This window comes from Lissotriton helveticus, chromosome 3_1 (genome assembly GCF_964261635.1).
Source record: "Lissotriton helveticus chromosome 3_1, aLisHel1.1, whole genome shotgun sequence".
In the NCBI taxonomy this organism is placed as follows: Eukaryota; Metazoa; Chordata; class Amphibia; order Caudata; family Salamandridae; genus Lissotriton; species Lissotriton helveticus.
Genome location: NC_136061.1, coordinates 1,414,014,257 through 1,414,037,266, shown reverse-complemented (window position 1 = coordinate 1,414,037,266; position 23,010 = coordinate 1,414,014,257).

Here is a 23,010-nt window from a genome sequence, read left to right as displayed (position 1 = left end):
TAAGCCCTTGCTCCATTTTTAGATCACTTTTAACATGGCTATGTAAGTCAAATAATCAAGATCTAAATTTGCCAAGCACAGATGGGGGCGTATTTACAAGGACCTTGCACCACAGGGAAAGGTCTTAAATTAAAATGGGAAAAATAACATCAGAGAGACACAAAGGCCTTATAAATATGCCCCAAGCAACCTATGAAGCTCTAGCAGTACATATCAAGAAACCTAATTGTTTTCATAAATCGTTTTTAAACACATCAACTAAATCAATTAGATACCTACATTCAAGGGGAAATGACTTAAAATGGCCTAAGACACATGAAAGCGTTTTTTAAGGCCCTTGCAACATTTTTGGGTCACTTTTAACATGGCTATGTTAGTCAAAGAATTAAAATCTAAATTTTCCAAGCACAGATGGGGGCATATTTACAAGGACCTTGCACCACAGGGAAAGGTCTTAAATTAAAATGGGAAAAATTACATCAAAGGAAGTCAAAAGCCTTGAAAATATGCCCCAAGCAACCTATGAAACTCTAGCAGTACATATCAAGAAACCTAATTGATTTTTAAAAACGTTTTTAAACACATCTTGTAAAGCAATTTTATTCATACATTCATGGGGAAGTGAGTTAAAATACCCTAAGACACATGAAAGCATTTTTGTAAGACCCTTGCACTTTTTTTACATCACTTTTAACATGGCTATGTAACACAAAGAAACAAAATCTATTTGTAAAACACTTGACACAAAGCAACATTTTAAATACACAACTTTCTTCATAATTTTCTCCCTAAACCATACTATTCTCTACCTAAATTAAATGAATCTTTTCTCACCTTAGCAAATACTTTATGAGTTTCAAAACAGTCTCAGAAACACACCAAATTGTCTTTAGCAGAGCAAAAGGTATGCACTCCAGAGTCTGCAGCTATGAAAAGCACAGAAATGCTGTAACTCATCACACATATCTCTCATGTCACCCAATCAAAACTCTTCCCTCACTTTTTTCAAATCAACACCCTTCCCCCCTCTGGCCTTTCTGCCTTTTTTGCCTAGCAACCACCTCCTGAAAGACCTCTCATGTTTGCAAGTTCACACAACAATGTTTCAATTGAACTCTGAACTCTCAGTGCACCTGCGTATCCAGTGCAATCTTTCATTAAATGATTTTTTCTTGACCATTCAAATTACATCTTTCAAACAACACATCCATGCACCCTAACTTTCTGTTTTCAGCAATCAAAATCCACCAATCACTGCTACTGCTTCCTTAACACAGAAACTCCACAGTTTTTTCATTTTAAACTCTTATTTTTTCAACTCCCATTTCATTGCCACACTTCATCTGACTGCAGCAGAACCTCCTCTCACCATGTTTTCTGTCTGGATTGTTGGACATAGTTACATCTACTGGGCTCAAAGGTATGCTGAGAACAGAAATTTACCTAACCTCAATTTACAAGATGTGGAAATTAAGTGGTTTGGCCACAGAGGATTAAAATGTCACCAATTGATACCATTGGTGAAAACCTTTATGCATTTGCCTAAACCTGACCTATTAATTGTGCACTGTGGAGGAAATGACTTGGGCACTTTGACTGGTGTAGGTCTGGAAATGCTTTTAAAGGACACCTTTGAGCAATTGATGGCACTTTTTCCTCAAACTGCCTTGGTATATTCAAATATATGCCAAAGACAGAAATGGAGGTGGTCGAACCAATTTTGTCCACAAATTGAGAAGTCGAGGAAGCATGTAAACAAATCTGTTTCAGCTTACATGAGAGACCATGGAATGGGCTCCATGTACAACAATAACTTGCGTTACTACATGCAAGATATCTACAGAGGAGATGGAGTTCACTTCTCAGATGAGGGCAACAGAGTTTTCATTTTGAATTTAAGACTGTGCATTGGTACCTACTTATAAGTACCTAAATGTACCATAAACCCAAAAGCCCTTCTCAGAGCTACCCTACATCTGATCACTCACAATTATTATTTTACTCTAACTTTTTTCACAAATTTTCAACAAAGTACGCTCCCCAGAGCGCTACCCGGTACGCGAACCGGAAGCTAACCGCGCGAAATTTTTTACAAAAATGTTTTTTTTCCGCACATATGGGCCTCCTCAGCCACCCTCAGAAAACCTAGGGGGTCAAGATACGTCTACCGTGCCCCCTTCTACCCATTCTGAACATTATTTGCCCTCCATCCTGTATTTTAATTCGACCGAAACACAAAATGGTGGACTCCCGTAACGCTGCAGGTTCGCGTACCAGGGTGCTCACCGGGAAGCGCTCCATCAAAAAAGGTGGGAAAGTAATTTACAGAAGAAACCCTGGAGACACTTTCACCAAATATAGATTAGCTCATACTACATACCAATCCCTACCATTTTCACAAATTTGGTTGGAATTCCATTTAGCCATTTAGCCTGTAGACCTCTCTAAATACCCTGAGGTAAATTACTTCACAAAACACATCTGAAGTGTTGGAATTGACAACCAATTAAAATGTTACTTTCATTTTCTATTTTTTTTTACCTGACATTTGATTGGTTATGTACCTGAATATATATAAAGGAAGAGAAGGAAACACAGCCATTTTGACTACTACTTCCTGGTGTACATTTCAATAGGATTTTCACTAATAACTTCAACTTCTTTTTAAAGGTAAGTTGTTATTTTAAAAACTGAAGTATATTGTGCACTTTAAGTTAATATGGTAAACTTTTTCTGATAGTTATATACTATCCCTCTGTAGTAGTTATAGATTTAGATAGACTTCTCTGTTATAGTTATGGATGGACTTAGGCTTCTCTTGTATAATTATGAATTTACTTACGTTAAATCACATACACTTTTTTATATTCCTACTTCCACTCTGATACTATACACTGCCCAAAGATAAATTCACTGTTAAAAACTGCCTATCTAAAATTAATCCCAACAGTGCCCTATCTCTACTAATATATATTTTTTTATGCAAATTTCAGACAAAATGGAAGGCGAACAGAAAGTTTCATTTGAAATTGTCCTTGCAGAGACCAACCAAGAAATCATTGATCCAAATGACATTGAATTTATGGATGAAACTTGGGACCAAGAACTACTGCAATGTGTGCAATCAGTAGATGTCCTCCTTGAAAATGAGGACATTTTACACACTCAAACATTACAAGCTATGTTCAATGAAAATAACGACATTTCAGACAGTGAAATATTAGACATTTTATTAAATTTTGAAACTCAATGACAATAATAAATAATTGCTTAAAAAATAAAGAAATAAAAAAAAATCAACAAAACAAACAATCAATTAACATACAATATTTGAAAAGTCTATCATTCTTTTTTCCTTATAGTACGCTCCCCAGAGCGCTTCCCGGTGCGCGTACCGGGCGCTCCCCACGCAAAAAAAACAATTTTTTTTATTTATTTTTTGCCCCGCGGGGCCCTTTTAAAGCCTCCACATCAAACCTAGGGGGTCAGGGAGGATCTACTATGCCCCCTTATGGTCATTTCCCCCTTTGTTTTGGCCTCCTCTTGTCTCTCGATCCTACCGAGAGACAAGATGGCGGCCGCTCCGGACTGTTTAGAATGTTGACAGACACCGGAGAGCCAATCAGCTTCGCTACGCGAAGTTCCGTTACGCGTCAAGTACGCGAATCGGAGCGCTGCCCGGAGCGCGCTTACAGATATATATCTTTTTTTTAACATTAATTTCTCAAAATCCACTGGATCACATATATTGAGACCTAGCAAAGGCACATCGGGCTACCAGTCCCTACAATTTTGCCAAGTTTCGTGCAAATCCATTCAGCCGTTCGGGCTAAAAGTGATGCCAACCGCCCTATGGACATTAACATGGGAAAAACACGTTTTGGGACCCCCCTTTTTTTTCAGCCCCCCCTTGACAACCCCCCCCCAAATTTTCAGTGGCTGCTCAGAAACAAAATGTTCCATTTTCCTGAAAATTTCTGCCAATTCCGTCCTCAAACGCCAAAGTTATTAGACATAGAATTTTCAAAAATCCCATAGATAAAAAATCCTAACTATATATACCTACTGGCGACCGCCAGTAGGTAATATATATATATATATCTCAGCTCCAGGAAACACCAACGCGGAGCACTCCCAGACAGGTGCTTTCAAAGTGGGGGTGCACCCACTAATCAGTTGCCGCTTCGCTTTCTGTATGTTAGGAATTAATCCGCCAGAAAAAGCACTCTCAGAGGTCGTTTGAGTCGTTTATTCACCACCAAACGGACACAGTATCAAACAGACGCGTTTCGGTAAAGATCTTCATCTATGTATGTATTCATAGATGAAGGTCTTTACCGAAACGTGTCTGTTTGATACTGTGTCCGTTTGGTGGTGAATAAACGACTCAAACGACCTCTGAGAGTGCTTTTTCTGGAGGATTAATTCCTAACATACAGAAAGCGAAGCGGCAAAATATATATATATATATATATATATATATATATATATATATATATATATATATATATATATATATATTACCTACTGGCGGTCGCCAGTAGATAGTTATAGTTAGGATCGTTTTCCATAGGAAATCCGCAACATTCTATTGGGAATAACTTTGGCGCCGAATGAGGGATCTGCCTTTAATTTTCCTTAACTTTGCCTCGCTGCGCTCCGCTCCTTCCCTGAAAGTTTCGGGGGGATCCGTCAAGCGGGGGCCGAAATAAAAGGGGGGTCCCAAAACGTGTTTTCCCCACGTTAATTTCCATAGGGCGGTTGGACTCACTTTTAGCCCGAACGGCTGAATGGATTTCCACCAAACTTGGCAAAATTGTAGGGACTGGTACCCCGATGTGCCTTTGCTATGTCTCAAGATATATGCTCCAGTGGTTTTTACGAAAATTTACTTTGAAAAAATATATATTGGGCTACATTGGGCTATATATATGTTAGAGCCCAAATGTAGCCCAATGTAGCCCAATGTAGCCCAATGTAGGCTAAAGATGGCCACCAGAGACAAAAAAAAACAAATGTAGCCCAAATATCAGCCAGATGTAGCCCAACTATAGCCCAATGACAGAATGTCCCAGAGTGTTCTAAAGAACAACTAGAGCGCTAACAGTCTTACTTATGACAAAAGTATGGCACACCTGAAGTCATCTTGATTGGAATAAAGTGTTAACACTTAAAACATTTAATTTGCACAGGAACAAAATGAGGGGGTTCATTTTGCCATAGAAATTATGATTAGTGCTGAAGAAAGAAAAATTAGGGCACATTTTGAGTGACTTCTCAAATCCTCTTATATTGCATTAAAAAAATTCTGATATGCAGTCTCCCAAGATGGCCACCAGAGACAAAAGAGCCCAAATGTAGCCCAAATATCAGCCAGATGTAGCCCAACTATAGCCCAATGACAGAATGTCCCAGAGTGTTCTAAAGAACAACTAGAACGCTAACAGTCTTACTTATGACAAAAGTATGGCACACCTGAAGTCATCTTGATTGGAATAAAGTGGTAACACTTAATACATTTAATTTGAAAAGGAACAAAATGAGGGGTTTCATTTTGCCATAGAAATATTATATATATATATATATATATTCACTGAAAAAACCATAGGTTATAGACCATATATAGTTAGGAATTAGCATTTAAAAAACCTTATTTTACTCACACAAAACCATTGAAATTCCATATATAGTTAGTTGCACTAACTATATATCGCGCACCCGCAATCCACTGCTGATGATGTCACATATTACATCATTCATGACATGGTCAGTGACATCACTGATGCCATCACTGATGACATCTCAAATGACATCACTGATGACATCATCCAGTGACTGTGTGTTTCTGAAAAGTTTAAATATGTTTTACATATTGAAGAATGAGTAGATGTAGAAGTGTCTGGATGAAGGATTTAGTAGGTGCGTGACTGACTGTATGAGTGAGTGATTAAATGTGTCTCACTGAGGGCATGGGTTAGTGACTAAACTGTCTTAATTTGTGCATCATTATGTCTGTTGTTCTGTAAACTGCTGCATGTGTTGGTCAGTAGCTATATGAGTAACTATATGGGTTATTGATTGATTGCCCAAGTATTTGTATGGGAGACTGACTGTGTGTGTGGCTGGCTGGGAGGTGTGTGACTCTGTGCAGATCAATGTGTACTTGTATCAATGATTGTATAAGAGAGTAAGTATGTGTTAGTATATGTTTCAAAATGTAAGGTGCTCTATGTTTAACTGTATAGATTAGAAAATGGAAGTGTGATTGATTATTTACAGGACTGACTAGGTGTGTGAGTAACTCCATGGATGAGTGACAGAGTGTGAGAGTCTGTATAGGTGTATGAGTGCAAATGATAGTGTTGTAAAGATGAGTGATTGTATGTATGAATGATTGTATGGGTAAATGAGTGAATGTGTGTGTAAACATAGGAATCACTGAGTGCGTATGTAGTAACTAGTATTGGTGTGTCAATGGTTTCAAAAATTATACTCTGTATTTAACACTGGGTGTAACAGAGGTTATATTAAAGTGTGAGGAGATGCATTGTATTGTCACATGAATGATATCATCAGTGATGTGGTCATTGATGTCAAATGAGATGTCATCAGTGATGTCATCAGTGATGTCATTTGAGATGTCATCAGTGATGTCATTTGAGATGTTATCAGTGATGTCATTTGAGATGTCATCAGTGATGTCATCAGTGATGTCATTTGAGATGTCATCAGTGATGTCATCAGTGATGTCACTGACCATGTCATGAATGATGTAATATGTGACATCATCAGCAGTGGATTGCGGGTGCGCGATATATAGTTAGTGCAACTAACTATATATGGAATTTCAATGGTTTTGTGTGAGTAAAATAAGGTTTTTTAAATGCTAATTCCTAACTATATATGGTCTATAACCTATGGTTTTTTCAGTGAATTTTCAAGGTTTTGTAAATGCTAATTCCTAACTATATATGGTCTATAACCTATGGTTTTTTTCAGTGAATTTCAATGGTTTTTTAATAGCAAATATCATAAGCTGTCGAATGTCAAGTACGTGGTAAGTGAAAACATTTTCGTATTTATGCACACTGATCTGCTTTGAATGGTGCCCCCCCCCCTCATTTCTATTAGGAGTACTCTCTCTTTGCACATAGTGAAGGGTAGTTAACGCAGGCCTTTGCCCCCGTTGTAATACGTCGTGCCTGCTTCTCTCTCCATTTGATTGATTGTTATCCAAGTATTTACTGTTTTAGAATTGGTTCTCTTTGGTTCATTCTCTATTTACAAACAAACACAGAGTCGCAATACTCTGTTTAGTCTTTGCAGATAACGAAAAATCGTGTAAAAAAAAAGAAAAGGAATCGAGCAAAATCAGTAGGCCACTAATGGGATCTCTTTTTGACCTCGCTAAAATAGAAACATTAGGAACAACCCCTCATGACAAATACAAAACTAGTGAGATGAACTGAACTCCACACAATGATGGCTGCAAAACAGCTCGGCTCCGCCACCCACCCCGCCCAAAATAACGATAAAGAGCGGCTGCCATGATTGGTTGCGGAATGGCCACGACGGAGCTACGAAATGGTGCTGCTCTCATGCTAACCCCAGCTTCAGTCTGAAACATCCAGAAACACTGTAGACTACCAATTCGATCAGTTCCGGTAGCGCCCCAATGTAACCCGGTAGAGAAGAACTAGCCCTCCCCTCTTTGACTGATGGTTCTTGTTGCCTGTCCCTTCTGTTGTCATTTAACAGAACTATTTAGCCTGCTGAAAGGGGTTGTGTTCCGACCGCTGGTTGGTGGAGACATTTTGACTATATTCTGGACCTGCGTTGTCGCGTAATGCGTCATATGACGCGCCGCGTTAGCGCATCCGGAAGTCATCCGGGGCGCGCAGCGCGTAACGTAAGCATAACAAGTCATGTGACTTGTTAATAAAACTTTTCATTGGTTCATTTTACTTTTCTTATTCTAATGATGAAAGGCTTGGTCATATGACCTAAAAATTACGCTTTTTATTACTTCCGAACATTATTTTTTCTTAAATATATGTTATAATGTTCCAGGCTAATGTACTTTCCCGGAAAATTTACAACTGTCCTGCAAGTAAAATATATTCTTTTTTCGAGAAAAAGAGCGTTTCTTCGTCCCATGACGGAGCCGTTGAGCAAAAGAGGGTCGACCTGCTGTCTTAGTCGCCGATACGCCTGAATATGAGATTCTTATCGATCACTTTATGTTGCAGGAGTAGAAAACACAACAGCCCTTGACCATTTATCTTTACTGCGTTCCTTCGTATTATACCTTTTACCCTTCATGTAATTGGTCTGCTTTATTTCACTTGCCTTTTAATGATTCTAAAATAGTGACTATTATTAAAAACTTTACCAATGTATATACTACTACCATGTTTTCTTTTAAAAACCTTTATTGTGAAAATTTCATTATACAAATACGAGCCTATAACCACGTGGGCCGGCCACGGAGCAAACTGTAATCGTATATGATGAGTAGACATTTACACTGTAGAGGAACGTAACGGGCGGGCCATTAGGTGCATGGTATAGTTACCATAACTATATTTTTTTTCGGTTCCTCTGGAGAGTTCATCGTGGCAGATGAAGCGTGTAACGTACCGGGCATTTACCTTTTTTTGCATGTACAGGAAAGGGAAAAAAAATCGAGCGTCCGAGTTCTAAGGTGTCCCAGGGCCATTTTAGTGGACCAGGCCCAAATCCAAAGAACAGGCCGCCATTTTGAGAGTCCTGTTGCAGCCGCCTGTCGCTGTAGCATCAAGAGCAGCCGAAACTCAGCTGAATGGCAACTGAAACGGTAAAGGGGCGCCCCACTACAGCAGACGAGCCTCCACCTAGGAAGGCCCGTTCACGCCGCCTCCCCCCCCCCTTCGGGCACCCCACGCCGTTATTCGGAGCAGTATTGTAGGATGGCCACACCAGTGCGGCAACTTGCTAGACATCACCTCGGTGGTAACCAAATCTCAGCGCCTTGTGGTGTCTTCTATTCAGAAAACATTGTTGTGCTGCCTTCGAACTATTCGCCGCAAGTGCGCACGCAACTCAGCTGCATAGCTTGCTAGACACCACCTCGGTGCTAACCGAATCTCAGCGCCTTGTGGTCTCTTCTATTCCAAAAATATTGTTGCGCTGCCTTTGGCCCCATTCGCACATCGGTCCGCTACTGCCGCCATCTCACAGGCCAACGGGGCGCCCCACGCCGACTTTCAGCATTGTAGGATGGCCACACCAGTGCACCTTACTAGACACCACCTCGGTGCCATCCGGATCTTGGCATCTCAGCGCCTTGTGGTGTCTTCTATTCAGAAAATATTGTTGCGCTGCCTTTGGCCCCATTCGCACATCGGTCCGCTACTGACGCCATCTCACAGGCTAATGGAGCGCCCCACGCCGAGTTTCAGCATTGTAGGATGGCCACACCAGTACAGCAACTTGCTAGACATCACCTCGGGGCCATCCGGATCTTGGCATCTCAGCGCCTTGTGGTGTCTTCTAGTCAGAAAATATTGTTGCGCTGCCTTTGGCCCCATTCGCACATCGGTCCGCTACTGACACCATCTCACAGGCCAACAGGGCACCCCACGCTGACTTTTACCATTGTAGGATGGCCACACCAGTGCCACAACTTGCTAGACACCACCTCGGTGCCATCCGGATCTTGGCATCTCAGCGCCTTGTGGTGTCTTCTATTCAGAAAATATTCTTGCGCTACCTTTGCCCCATTCACACATCGGTCCGCTACTGACGCCATCTCACAGGCTAATGGGGCGCCCCACGCCGAGTTTCAGCATTGTAGGATGACCACACCAGTAAAGCAACTTGCTAGACATCACCTCGGTGCCATCCGGATCTCGGCGCCCCACTGCAGATGAAGTGCCTCTCAACTATGAAACCACCACGGTGACATCCGGATCTTGGCGCCTTGTGCTGGTTCCGGCCTATTCACACATCGGTCCGCTACTGACGCCATCTCACAGGCCAACGGGGCGCCCCACGCCGACTTTCAACATTGTAGAATGGCCACACCAGTGCGGCAACTTACTAGACACCACCTCGGTGCCATCCGGATCTTGGCGCGTTGTGCTGCCTTCGGCCTATTCGCCCATCGGTCCGCTACTGACGCAAACTCACAGGCCAACGGGGCGCCCCACGCCGACTTTCAGCATTGTAGGATGGCCACACCAGTGCTGCAACTTGCTGGACACCACCTCGGTGCCATCCGGATCTTGGCGCGTTGTGTTGCCTTCGGGATATTCGCACATCGGTCCGCTACTGACGCCGCCTCACGTGCCAACGTATTTTCTCCGCATTTTATATCCTATGCCGCATAACAGGTCATGTGACTTGTTTATAAAACTTTTCATTGGTTCATTTTACTTTTGGTTTCCTAATGATGGAAGGCTTGATCATATGACCTAAAAACAACACTTTTCATTGGATGAAAACTTTTTTTTTTTCCCAAACGATGAAAGCCCCACCTTGTTTCTGGATGTTTCAGACTGAAGCTGGCGTCAGCATGAGAGCACCACCATCTCGTAGCTCCGTCGTGGTCATTCCGCGAGCAATCATGGCAGCCGCTCCCCACCGGAAGCCTACAGGAGTCGGGGGCCCCCAAAACTTTTGATGAATCATCAAGGCGGAGGGGACGCTTTCGAGAGTGGGGTCCAAGACCTAGCAGACAAGCGTCCGATTTCCAAGGTGTCCCAGGGCCATTTCAGTGGACCAGGCCCAAAAAGGAAACAGCCTGCCGCCATTTTGAGAGTCCTGTGACAGCCGCCTATCGCTGCACCGCAAGAGTGGGCGCAAGTCAGCTGAATTGCGGCTTTTGACACAGTGGACCAAAAGCGGACGGAATGGCAACTGAAACGGTAAGGGGGCGCCCCACTACAACAGACGAGACTCCACCTGGAGAGGCCCGTTCACGCCGCCTCCCCCGGGGCGCCCCACGCCGTTATTCGGAGCAGCATTGTAGGATACCAAAACCAGTGCGGCAACTTACTGGACATCACCTTGGTGCCATCGTTCTGCTGCCTTGGAACTATTCGCACAACAGTTTGCTACTGATGACCCACCCCCCGCGACGCCCCACGCCAGAAATCTGGACGTTGTGCTGCGTTGGGACTATTCGCACAGCCGACCGCTACTTCGTTGTTTTTCCCTAAAAATGTTTATATGTTATTACTGTTTTTGTTTTCTTGTATATATTTATAAGTTATTAAAGTTTTATAATCTTACTACTTTGTTGGAGTGCTATATATTTTTAATGTGACACATAATTGTAAAAACTTTGATGTACAAAGAGTCATCCCTGGAATCTTCCGCTTCAGGCTCGGTCCCCTCCCCAATCACAATACAGGATGGTTTTCAGATAATAGGAACGCGTCTGCTGTGACGGATCTCATCGAGTGTGGGCCTTGATCTACTATAACTCCTTTGAAGAGGGGTGATTCTTTACAGCTGGGGCCATAAACTACATCTGCAGGGATAGCTGATACCCTAGGACCGGCCTGGACAATCGGACACAGAGGAAAAGGAGTGTCAGAGGGTGCGGTAGTGAATAGGGCGAAAGGGAGGTGTCGGGCGGGCACAGGGTGTGATTCTCAGGGAAGAGCAGCCCAGATGGGGGGTGGTTTATTACCCATGCATAAGACAGAGAGCGGGGGTGACCACTGCCTGGGGGAGATGCTTGCGAGGGTGGGGAGCCATGCTAAGGATCGACAGCGTGCACAGAGTGGGTCTGGTCAAGGCATCTAAAATGACTGCCCTGCACGACAAAAGTGTGGCATTTGAAAAAAGGCAAGATGGCGCAGACAATGTTTTTCAACACTTCATGATTTCCTTCGAATCGAACGTTAACAGACGTTGGGGCATATTACCAAAGTTAAGCGATATTTATCCCTAACGATGCTTAGCAACGATTTTTTTACCGCTAAGCATCGTCAGAAATTATCGCAGATAAACCTTGCTATTATCAAGGTTTATCGCAAATACGATAAAAAACGACCGCAATGCATTAATATCGCTGAAAACTCAGCGATATTCATGCATTACCGAGCTAATGCTCTTAGCCATGTTATCCACCTCCCATTGGATAACATGGCTCAGAACTGCTCAGGGCAGGTGCTAGCTTTTGGAGATATTCGCGCTTATCGCGAATATTTCCAAAAGTTGATAATAGGAGATAGCGATGTTAGCGACTGTTTCCAGTCGCTAACATCTTGGCATGCCCACTTTGCATGTCATTAGTGATAAATATCACTCACATGCAAAGTGGGGCCCAAGATGGTCGCTATCTCCTACTAGCCGTCGCTAACTGGTGTTAGCAACAGCTAGGTAATACAGATATAATTTTATCTCCGCGAAGCGGAGCGCTGTTACAGATATATATCTTGTTTTTGAACGTTAATTTCTCAAAATCCACTGAAGCACATATATTGAGACCTAGCAAAGGCACATCGAGCTACCAGTCCCTACAATTTTGCCAAGTTTCGTGCAAATCCATTCAGCCGTTCGATTATTATTATTATTATTTTTTTTGCCCCACGGGGCCCTTTTAAAACCTCCACATCAAACCTAAGAGGTCAAGGAGGATCTACTATGACCCCTTATGGTCATTTGCCCCTTCGCTTTGGCCTCCTCTTGTCTCTCGATCCTACCGAGAGACAAGATGGCGGCCGCTACGGACTGTTTGCAATGTTTACAGACGCCGGAGAACCAATCAGCTTCGCAAACCTCCGTTACGCGAAGCGGAGCGCTGTTACAGATATATATCTTTTTTTGAACGTTAATTTCTCAAAATCCACTGGAGCACATATATTGAGACCTAGCAAAGGCACATTGGGCTACCAGTCCCTAATATTTTACCAAGTTTCGTGCAAATCCATTCAGCCGTTCGATTATTATTATTATTTTTTTTTTTGCCCCGCGGGGCCCTTTTAAAACCTCCACATCAAACCTAGGGGGTCAGCGAGGATCTACTATGCCCCCTTATGGTCATTTGCCCCTTCGCTTTGGCCTCCTCTTGTCTCTCGATCCTACCGAGAGACAAGATGGCGGCCGCTACGGACTGTTTGGAATGTTCACAGACGCCGGAGAACCAATCAGCTTCGCTTCACAAAGCTCCGTACCGCGAAAAGTCCGCGAACCGGAGCGCTGCCCGGTCCGCTGTTACAGATATATATCTTTTTTTGAACGTTAATTTCTCAAAATCCACTGGAGCACATATATTGAGACCTAGCAAAGGCACATCGGGCTACCAGTCCCTACAATTTTGCCAAGTTTCGTTCAAATCCATTCAGCCGTTCGGGCTAAAAGTGAGGCCAACCGCCCTATGGAAAACTCAATGTTAAAAACATGTTTTGGGACCCCCTTTTTTCTCGGCCCCCCCTTGACGAACCCCCCCCAAATTTTCAAGGGCTGCTCAGAAACAAAATGTGCCATTTTCCTGAAAATTTCAGCCAATTCCGTCCACAAACGCCAAAGTTATTAGACATAGAATTTTCAAAAATCCCATAGAGAAAAAATCCTAACTATATATACCTACTGGCGACCGCCAGTAGGTAATATATATATATATATATATATATATATATATATATATATATATATATATATATATATATATATATATATATATATAGATATAGATATATATATATAGATATAGATATAAATATAGATATATATATATGTATCTATATCTATATATATATATATATTCACTGAAAAAACCATAGGTTATAGACCATATAGTTAGGAATTAGCATTTAAAAAACCTTATTTTACTCACACAAAACCATTGAAATTCCATATATAGTTAGTTGCACTAACTATATATCACGCACCCGCAATCCACTGCTGATGATGTCACATATTACATCATTCATGACATGGTCAGTGACATCACTGATGACATCACTGAGTGCAACTAACTATATATGGAATTTCAATGGTTTTGTGTGAGTAAAATAAGGTTTTTTAAATGCTAATTCCTAACTATATATGGTCTATAACCTATGGTTTTTTCAGTGAATTTTCAAGGTTTTGTAAATGCTAATTCCTAACTATATATGGTCTATAACCTATGTTTTTTTCAGTGAATTTCAATGGTTTTTTAATAGCAAATATCATAAGCTGTCGAATGTCAAGTACGTGGTAAGTAAAAATATTTTCGTGTTTATGCACACTGATCTGCTTTGAATGCTGCCCCCCACCCCTCATTTCTATTAGGAGTACTCTCTCTTTGCAGATAGTGAAGGGTAGTTAACGCAGGCCTTTGCCCCCGTTGTAATCCGTCGTGCCTGCTTCTCTCTCCATTTGATTGATTGTTCTCTTTGGTTCATTCTCTATTTACAAACAAGCACAGAGTCGCAATACTCTGTTTAGTCTTTGCAGATAGCGAAAAATCGTGTAAAAAAACAAAAGGAATCGAGCAAAATCAGTAGGCCACTAATGGGATCTCTTTTTGACCTCGTTAAAATAGAAACATTAGGAACAACCTGTTGAAAATAGCAATGTGTATGTACATAAGCGGCGTTCATTTGTGTTCACAGTACCCCTTGTTGATTGTTTGAATCGAGCATTGAATTGTTCGAAGTTGGTTCTCTTAAGGATCTTCTCTGCCTGCAAACGAGGAAGAATAGGAATATTCTCTCTCCCTTTGCAGATAGTAAAGGGTAGGTAACGCAAGCCTTTAACACGTCATACCTATTTCATTCCTCATTGATTGATTGATTGTCCGAACATTGACTGTTTGGGAATTAGTTCTTTTTGGAGGTATTCCCTGTTTACAAATAAACGTAGGAAAATCTTTGCAAGTAGTGAAAGTGTAGGTAATGCGGACCTTTCTCCCCCGTTGTAATCTGTCATGCCTATCTACTCCCCACTGATTGATGCACCTGTTTCACCCGGACCATTTACTAGAGATAGGTCATCTGGCCCAACAAGAGAGCACCCCTAGTGAAAAGGACATATGCAATAATAACGAAGTGATCACTGTATCCTGTTAACAGAAACTTTAGCATGAAACAACCTGGAAAGAAAAGAATAGGAAAACGAAAATCAGTAGGCCACTGATGAACTTTTTATTAAATAACAAACAAAGAAACGATAACAATACGTAATGATAAAACCTATTATTGTCCTAGAAACAAGAAACGTTAGAAGTAAGCCCCTAATAAGAAACCTGAAAACATCGCCCCTCACTGCCCCAAAACGTGTCTGTCCCACCGCCTGCCACGGCCAAATAACGGCAAACTGGGAAAGATAGAAGTCAGCAGACATCCGCCCCATTCTAGAAACTTCCAAAGGGCAACAGGTTTTTGGCTACGCCCAGCAGCAAGCAACACATATAAGGCGGGTCCTGCTGCCACGCCTCGGCCAGGAGATCATCACGTAGGGTGTAGCCGGAGGAGAGGCCAAGGCCAGCGGGACCCGGCCAGGGGGATTGACAACGCTGGAGAGTTGCAGGGGGGGAATGTCCGTGTCCTCGACCCTCCCCTCTCTCTCCCAGTCCGGCCGCGGTGGCCCTTGACAGTTGCAGGTAGTCCCGCCACATTCTCTACCGGTCCGGCCACCAACGGCCGGGGCCGATGGGATCCGGCTGCAGCCGATAAACCAAGGAACCCGTTCATGGGGCCAGAGCAAGGGGCGTCCGGCCGACATCCACCGGAAGCCCGGCCCGAAGACGGACGGGACATTTCTTCTTTCTTCAATAATGGCTTTGACAACACTGGGGGGGATGTCTTGCACATGCCTCCGACCCCCCGCCCCCCTCGTCCACATCGCCTGGTCCGGCCATAACAAATCTCAAGCGAGACGCCGTGGGGTGCACTGGGAGGGAGAGACGGTGCGAACAGGCCTCTCCCGCCTCCCCAGTGGAGGCTTCCCACCTGCACCCTCAGCGCTCCAGGCGCCCGGAAAAGGGTTCTTCCACTGTGGCGATGCTGCAACGTCTCGCCCGGCAGGGTGGAGCCCGTCCGCTCATTTGACCCCGCGATCGCCAGTAGCTACCGAACTCTCAAAATGGCGATCGACCTGGCAAGAGCGGGCCCAGCATAAAGAAATGGCCCGGTCACTGGTTGACTCCACCACCGTAGTCCTCCACGACCTTGAAGATTCTAGAGGAGCCGCGGGAGTCTCCGACCCCCGCAGACACCCCCGATGGGGAATGACTGCCATGATTGCCCGTGGAGTGACGAAACTGTATCCGCGGGACGTCGGCGCTCCCATGCTGGCGCCAGCCTCACTTTGAATTACTAGAATCCTGCAAACCTCAGTTCCGGTGAAAGCACACTGTGACCCTGTAGGAAAAATTGTTGCACCCCCTCCCCTTTTTGACTGATAGTTCAAACCACCGATCCTTTCCTTTGCCCTTTTACCAGAACTTTGGACTGCCTCCCCCTCTTTTACATTTTCTAGAGAAAACAAAACATTAACCACTACATTAGTATAGCAGTTGACACCAGAACTGTTTTCAAATTGAAAACCAACAACATCTTCAACAGAATCCTTTTTGTTTCTGCTGTGACCCTGCTACAGCACAGGCATTGTCCCCAGCAGTAATTCTGCAATGCCGGTAAGAATAGCTGTGGTGCCTACTGGACTCACTCACCCCTGCGGCGCCCCACGCCGTTATTTGCTGGGCGGCAACTTACTAGACATCACCTTCGTGCCATCTAGATTTCAGTGCGTTCTGCTGCCTTCGAACTATTCGCACAACAGACTGCTACTGACGACCCACCCCCAGGCAACATCTTCTGAATTTTCATAATTTGAAAGAACTAGTAATATGTCCTCATCAGGAATTTCCTCATGAAAAGTCTGCAATGATGATTCTTGTAACTCTATGGTCTCCAAACATTCGATAAATTCGCCATCAAGAGATTGATCAAAAAAATCATTCAAATCATCTCCTCCTTGTGAGAATATTTCGTTATTGGTGCTGTCAATTTCAATAAATGTATTGGATAATTCAAAAGAAATTGCCACGGTCTCTTCGTTGTTTAAATGTTTTTACTGTTTTTGTTTTGTTGTATATATTTATAAGTTATTAAAGTTTTATAATCCTACTACTTTGTTGGAGTGCTATATATTTTTAATGTGACACATAAATGTAAAAACTTTGATGTACAAAGAGTCATCCCTGGAATCTTCCGCTTCAGGCTCGGTCCCCTCCCCAATCACAATACAGGATGGTTTTCAGATAGTAGGAACACGTGTGGTGTGACGGATCTCATCGGGTGTGGGCCTTGATCTACTATAACTCCTTTGAAGAGAGGTGATTCTTTACAGCTGGGGCCATAAACTACATCTGCAGGGCTAGCTGATAGCCTGGACAATCGGACACAGAGGAAGAGGAGTGTCAGAGGGTGCGGTAGTGAATAGGGCGAAAGGGAGGTGTCGGGCGGGCACAGGGTGTGATTCTCAGGGAAGAGCAGCGCAGATGGGGAGAGGTTTATTGCCCATGCATAACACAGAGAGCGGGGGTGAGCAGTGCCTGGGGAAGATGCTTGCGAGGGTGAGCCATGCTACGAATCGACAGCGTGCAGAGAGTGGGTCTGGTCAAGGCATCTAAAATGGCTGCCGTGCACGACAAAAGTGTGGCATTTCAAAAAAGGCAAGATGGCGCAAACAATGTTTTTCAACACTTCCTCATTTCCTTCGAATCGAACGTTAACAGACGTTGGTGCATATTACCAAAGTTAAGCAATATTTATCGCTAACGATGCTTACCAACGAATTTTTTACCGCTAAGCATCGTCAGAAATTATCGAAGATAAACCTTGCTATTATCAAGGTTTATCGCAAATGCGATAAAAAACGACCGCAATGCATTAATATCGCTGAAAACTCAGCGATATTCATGCATTACCGAGCTAATGCTCTTAGCCATGTTATCCACCTCCATTGGATAACATGGCTAAGAACTGCTCAGGGCAGGTGTTAGTTTTTGGAGATATTCGCGCTTAGCGCGAATATCTCCAAAAGTTGGTAATAGGAGATATATATCTTGCATGTTGTAATGCAAATTATTGTGGTATATGGAACTCATACCATAATCTCTCAGGAAAGCAGAAACTGATCCTTTTGGGACTGCCTGAGAAGGCCTAGGGGGTGAGGGGTACTCTACTTTGCCCCCTTTTCACGTTCCGAACTATTTTATTTTACTCTCTTCTGTAATTACACAAAATGGCAGCGATAAGATGCATCAGAGACAGACAGTGAGAGAAAGGAGGCCGGAGATGAAGAAGAGATGTCAAATACACATTGGAGATAATATAGTGGGAGAAGGGAAGTAAATATGAGTAAACTTACCATGTAACATAAAAATGTTGCACTCTATACTATAAGTCTCATTTTATACTACAATCACTTCGCTACAACCTCATAAATTAAAAATAAAAATGAATAATGTCTCAAACAATTTTTGATTTCTAAATATAAATTTATTCTTCTGAATTTTCTAAATTTGAAAGAACTAGTAACATGTCCTCATCAGGAATTTCCTCTTCAATCATCTCATCTGGAATCTCCTCATTAAAAGTCTGCAATGATGATTCTTGTAACTCTATGGTCTCCAAACATTCGATAAATTCGCCATCAACAGATTGATCAAAAAAATCATTCAAGTCATCTCCTCCTTGTGACAATATTTCATTATTGGTGCTGTCAATTTCAATCAATGTAGTGGAATCATTCAAGTCATCTCCTCCTTGTGACAATATTTCATTATTGCTGCTGTCAATTTCAATCAATGTAGTGGACAATTCAAAAGAAATTGCCACGGTCTCTTCATTGTGAGCCATTTTATTTTGAAATTGCTTGCTGTAAATTGCAGAAAAAAATAATCACTTTCATTTATCGATTTTAGTAATACATAATATAAAACTAACTTTATCAAGTATTTAGTATAACAGAACGACTGCAAATAAATAACAGAAAACATTTTTCAAATTATCTTCAAGTGTACAACATAGTTCCCCTTACAAATTAAAAACTCACCTTTTTAAAAGTAGGAGAAGTGTTAGTACTGTGTAAATCAAACACCAGAAATTCACCACCAAAAATTCCTCACAAATGTACCTCAGACAGTAGTATCACAAAATGGCTGTGGTTTCCTCTCATTTGAGATATATACATAACCAATTAACTTTCATCACACACAAATACAAAACCAAAGTAACATTTTAATTGGTTCTAAATTTCAACACTTTCAAATGTGTTTTCCCCATGCAATTTTCCATAGGACATTTACATACGTCTACAGCCTGAATGGCTGAACGGAATTACACCAAACTTGGCAAAATGGTACATCAAACCTAAGAGGTCAGGAAGGATCTACTATGCCCCCTTATGGTCATTTGCCCCTTCGCTTTGGCCTCCTCTTGTCTCTCGATCCTACCGAGAGACAAGATGGCGGCCGCTACGGACTGTTTGGAATGTTTACAGACGCCGGAGAACCAATCAGCTTCGCAAAGCTCCGTAACGCGAAAAGTACGCGAAGCGGAGCGCTGTTACAGATATATATCTTTTTTTTAACGTTAATTTCTCAAAATCCACTGGAGCACATATATTGAGACCTAGCAAAGGCACATCGGGCTACCAGTCCCTAATATTTTGCCAAGTTTCGTGCAAATCCATTCAGCCGTTCGATTATTATTATAATTTTTTTTTTTTTCCCCGCGGGGCCCTTTTTACACCTCCACATCAAACCTAGGGGGTCAGCGAGGATCTACTATGCCCCCTTATGGTCATTTGCCCCTTTGCTTTGGCCTCCTCTTGTCTCTCGATCCTACCGAGAGACAAGATGGCGGCCGCTACGGACTGTTTGGAATGTTCACAGACACCGGAGAACCAATCAGCTTCGCTTCACAAAGCTCCGTACCGCGAAAAGTCCGCGAACCGGAGCGCTGCCCGGTCCGCTGTTACAGATATATATCTTTTTTTGAACGTTAATTTCTCAAAATCCACTGAAGCACATATATTGAGACCTAGCAAAGGCACATCGGGCTACCAGTCCCTACAATTTTGCCAAGTTTCGTGCAAATCCATTCAGCCGTTCGGGCTAAAAGTGAGGCCAACCGCCCTATGGGAAACTCAATGTTAAAAACACGTTTTGGGACCCCCCTTTTTTCTCGGCCCCCCCTTGACGAAACCCCCCCAAATTTTCAGGGACTGCTCAGAAACAAAATGTTCCATTTTCCTGAACATTTCAGCCAATTCCGTCCACAAACGCCAAAGTTATTAGACATAGAATTTTCAAAAATCCCATAGAGAAAAAATCCTAACTATATATACCTACTGGCGACCGCCAGTAGGTAATATATATATATATATATATATATATATATAGATATAGATATAGATATAGATATATATATATATATATATTCCATACCAGAAAGGATATATATATTCACTGAAAAAAACATAGGTTTCACACCAGTTATAGTTAGCAATTAGCATTTAAAAAACCTATTAAATTCACTGAAAAAACCATAGGTTTCACACCAGTTATAGTTAGGTGGAAATTTTACTCGCATAAAACCATTGAAATTCCCACGTTATAGTTAGTTGGACTCACTATAACTTGCGCGTGCAATGCACTGCTGATGACGTCACATATTACATCACTCATGACATGGTCAGTGACATCACTCATGACATCACTGATGACATCTCAAATGACATCACTGATGACATCATCCAGTGAATGTGTATCTTTCTGAAAAATAAATATGTTTTATATATGTATATCTAAAGGTTGATGGACTAATAAATGGGTAAATAAATGTCTAAATGGATGTTTTTTGTGTAAAATTGATTGGTTAACTGTCTTATTAAATGTATCTTAGTGAATACATATATTAGCGAGTAATGTTTAAATATTTAAATATCTGTATCTGTGTCTCACTTTGTGTATAAATGGCTGCATGGGTTGGTGAGTAGCTACATGAGTGTATATATGGGTTATTAGTTGTTTTTTTGAGTATCAGTATCAGTGTCTGTATGGTTCGGTGGGGGATATTACTTAGAGCACAGATGCATGAATGAGTGACTCACTATTTGTATGTATTTTGAAGACAGCATGTGTGCAAGACTGTATGGGTGGATGATTGTGTGTATGGGTGGGTTAGTGAGTATGTGTTTTTATAATTGATTGTTTAAGAGAGTAAATATGTTTCCGTTTCTGTAGAAGTATGTGTAGTGGTGTGTATATAGCAGTATAATCAAGTAAATGTTTTTTTGACAGTCTATTTGCATGTGTGAATTTGTGTGTGAGTAACTATATGGATGAGTATTAGTGTGTAACAGGATGTATAGGTGTATGAGTACATATGATGAGTAAGTACATGCATGAGTGACTATATAGAACTGTTGGTGAATGAGTGGATGTGTATGTAGATGTTGGAATTACCTAATAAGTTGTTGTAATTGGTATTGGTTTCTCCTTTTTTAAGAAAATGTTAGTTTCTATTTTTGAATGTGTGTGTCAAAGGTTATTTTATGCTGATAGGAGGTCTGCCACTTTGTCACAAGGATGTTGTCATCAGTGATGTCATTTGAGATGTCATCAGTGATGTCATGAGTGATGTCACTGACCATGTCATGAGTGATGTAATATGTGACCTCATCAGCAGTGCATTGCACGCGCAAGTTATAGGGAGTCCAACTAACTATAACGTGGGAATTTCAATGGTTTTATGCGAGTAAAATTTCCACCTAACTATAACTGGTGTGAAACCTATGGTTTTTTCAGTGAATATATATATATATATATATATATATATATATATATATATATATATATATATTCTTACACAACGAACACCTCTTCTGTTCACAGATGAAAGGCACACACAAAGTTTTTATCAAAGCAAGGATGCTTTATTTGGTGCTTAGCCTCCCCCGCCTATCGACAGATGTGTTTCGCCTCGCGGCTTTTTCAATGTCGATTGCATGTGTAAAGTTCAACCATTTAAACCCTTCACACGTCATAATTTGTTATAGACATAGAAGATGGACTTTTCATCATCCTCGATTGTGTACTTTCTATAGCGGCCATCTTACAGTGTGGTTAGAATGGTTCACAACAATAAGTTTTTTCATTATAAAGTGCATGTGCAAGAAATTATATAATAAATAATAAATGAAAAAATGAGGTAAATTCAATACAAAACTTTTTGCATAGTAATTCATCAAATTCAATCTATGACACCTCATTAAATAACCACATTAGGAAGATGAAATACATACATTCATTATAACTATTAGCTTTTGTATAAAACCTAACTGTGGTTTCATAATTGTGCCCTGAATGGGCTTTTAACCTTGTCTAGTTATCCATTACTGCTCCTATTTTCTTCCAAAATTTAGTTTTGAATTGGAGCAGAAAATAGAAAGGAAGAGAGGGAAAAGGGGGGTATGCTACTGTGTGATTTCTTAATGTTGGCATTTCACATTATCATTCTAAATGTGTTCATAATTCTTCATCATTGTTGAGTCCAACCGGGCTCATGCTTTGCAGCTCAATGATGTAACGGGATTCCATGGCTCTAAGTTTTCTTAATCTGTCTCCACCTCTTTCATGCTTATTTATCCCGTCGACGCAATAAAATTGTAACATCCGTTTTACTTTGATGGTATGTTTCAAAATGCCTTGTGACAGGATTTGTTGGATCTTTATTTGTGATAGCACGCATATGCTCTAGTATGCGTTTTTTAGTAGGGTTCTTGGTGCTGCCTATGTATCTTTTTTTACACGGATAGATTAAGCAATAGATGGTGTATTCAGAGTTACAGTTGAAAAATTGATTGATTGTTCGTGTGGGCCTTGGATCCCCAGGTCTGCCTTCAAAGGTGGTAACTTTTTCACTATACTTACAAGCTTTGCATTTCCGACAGGGAAAAAAGCATTAATCCCCAGTTTGTTTTGTACTATTCTGGAATTGGAAAAATGGCTGTGTATCA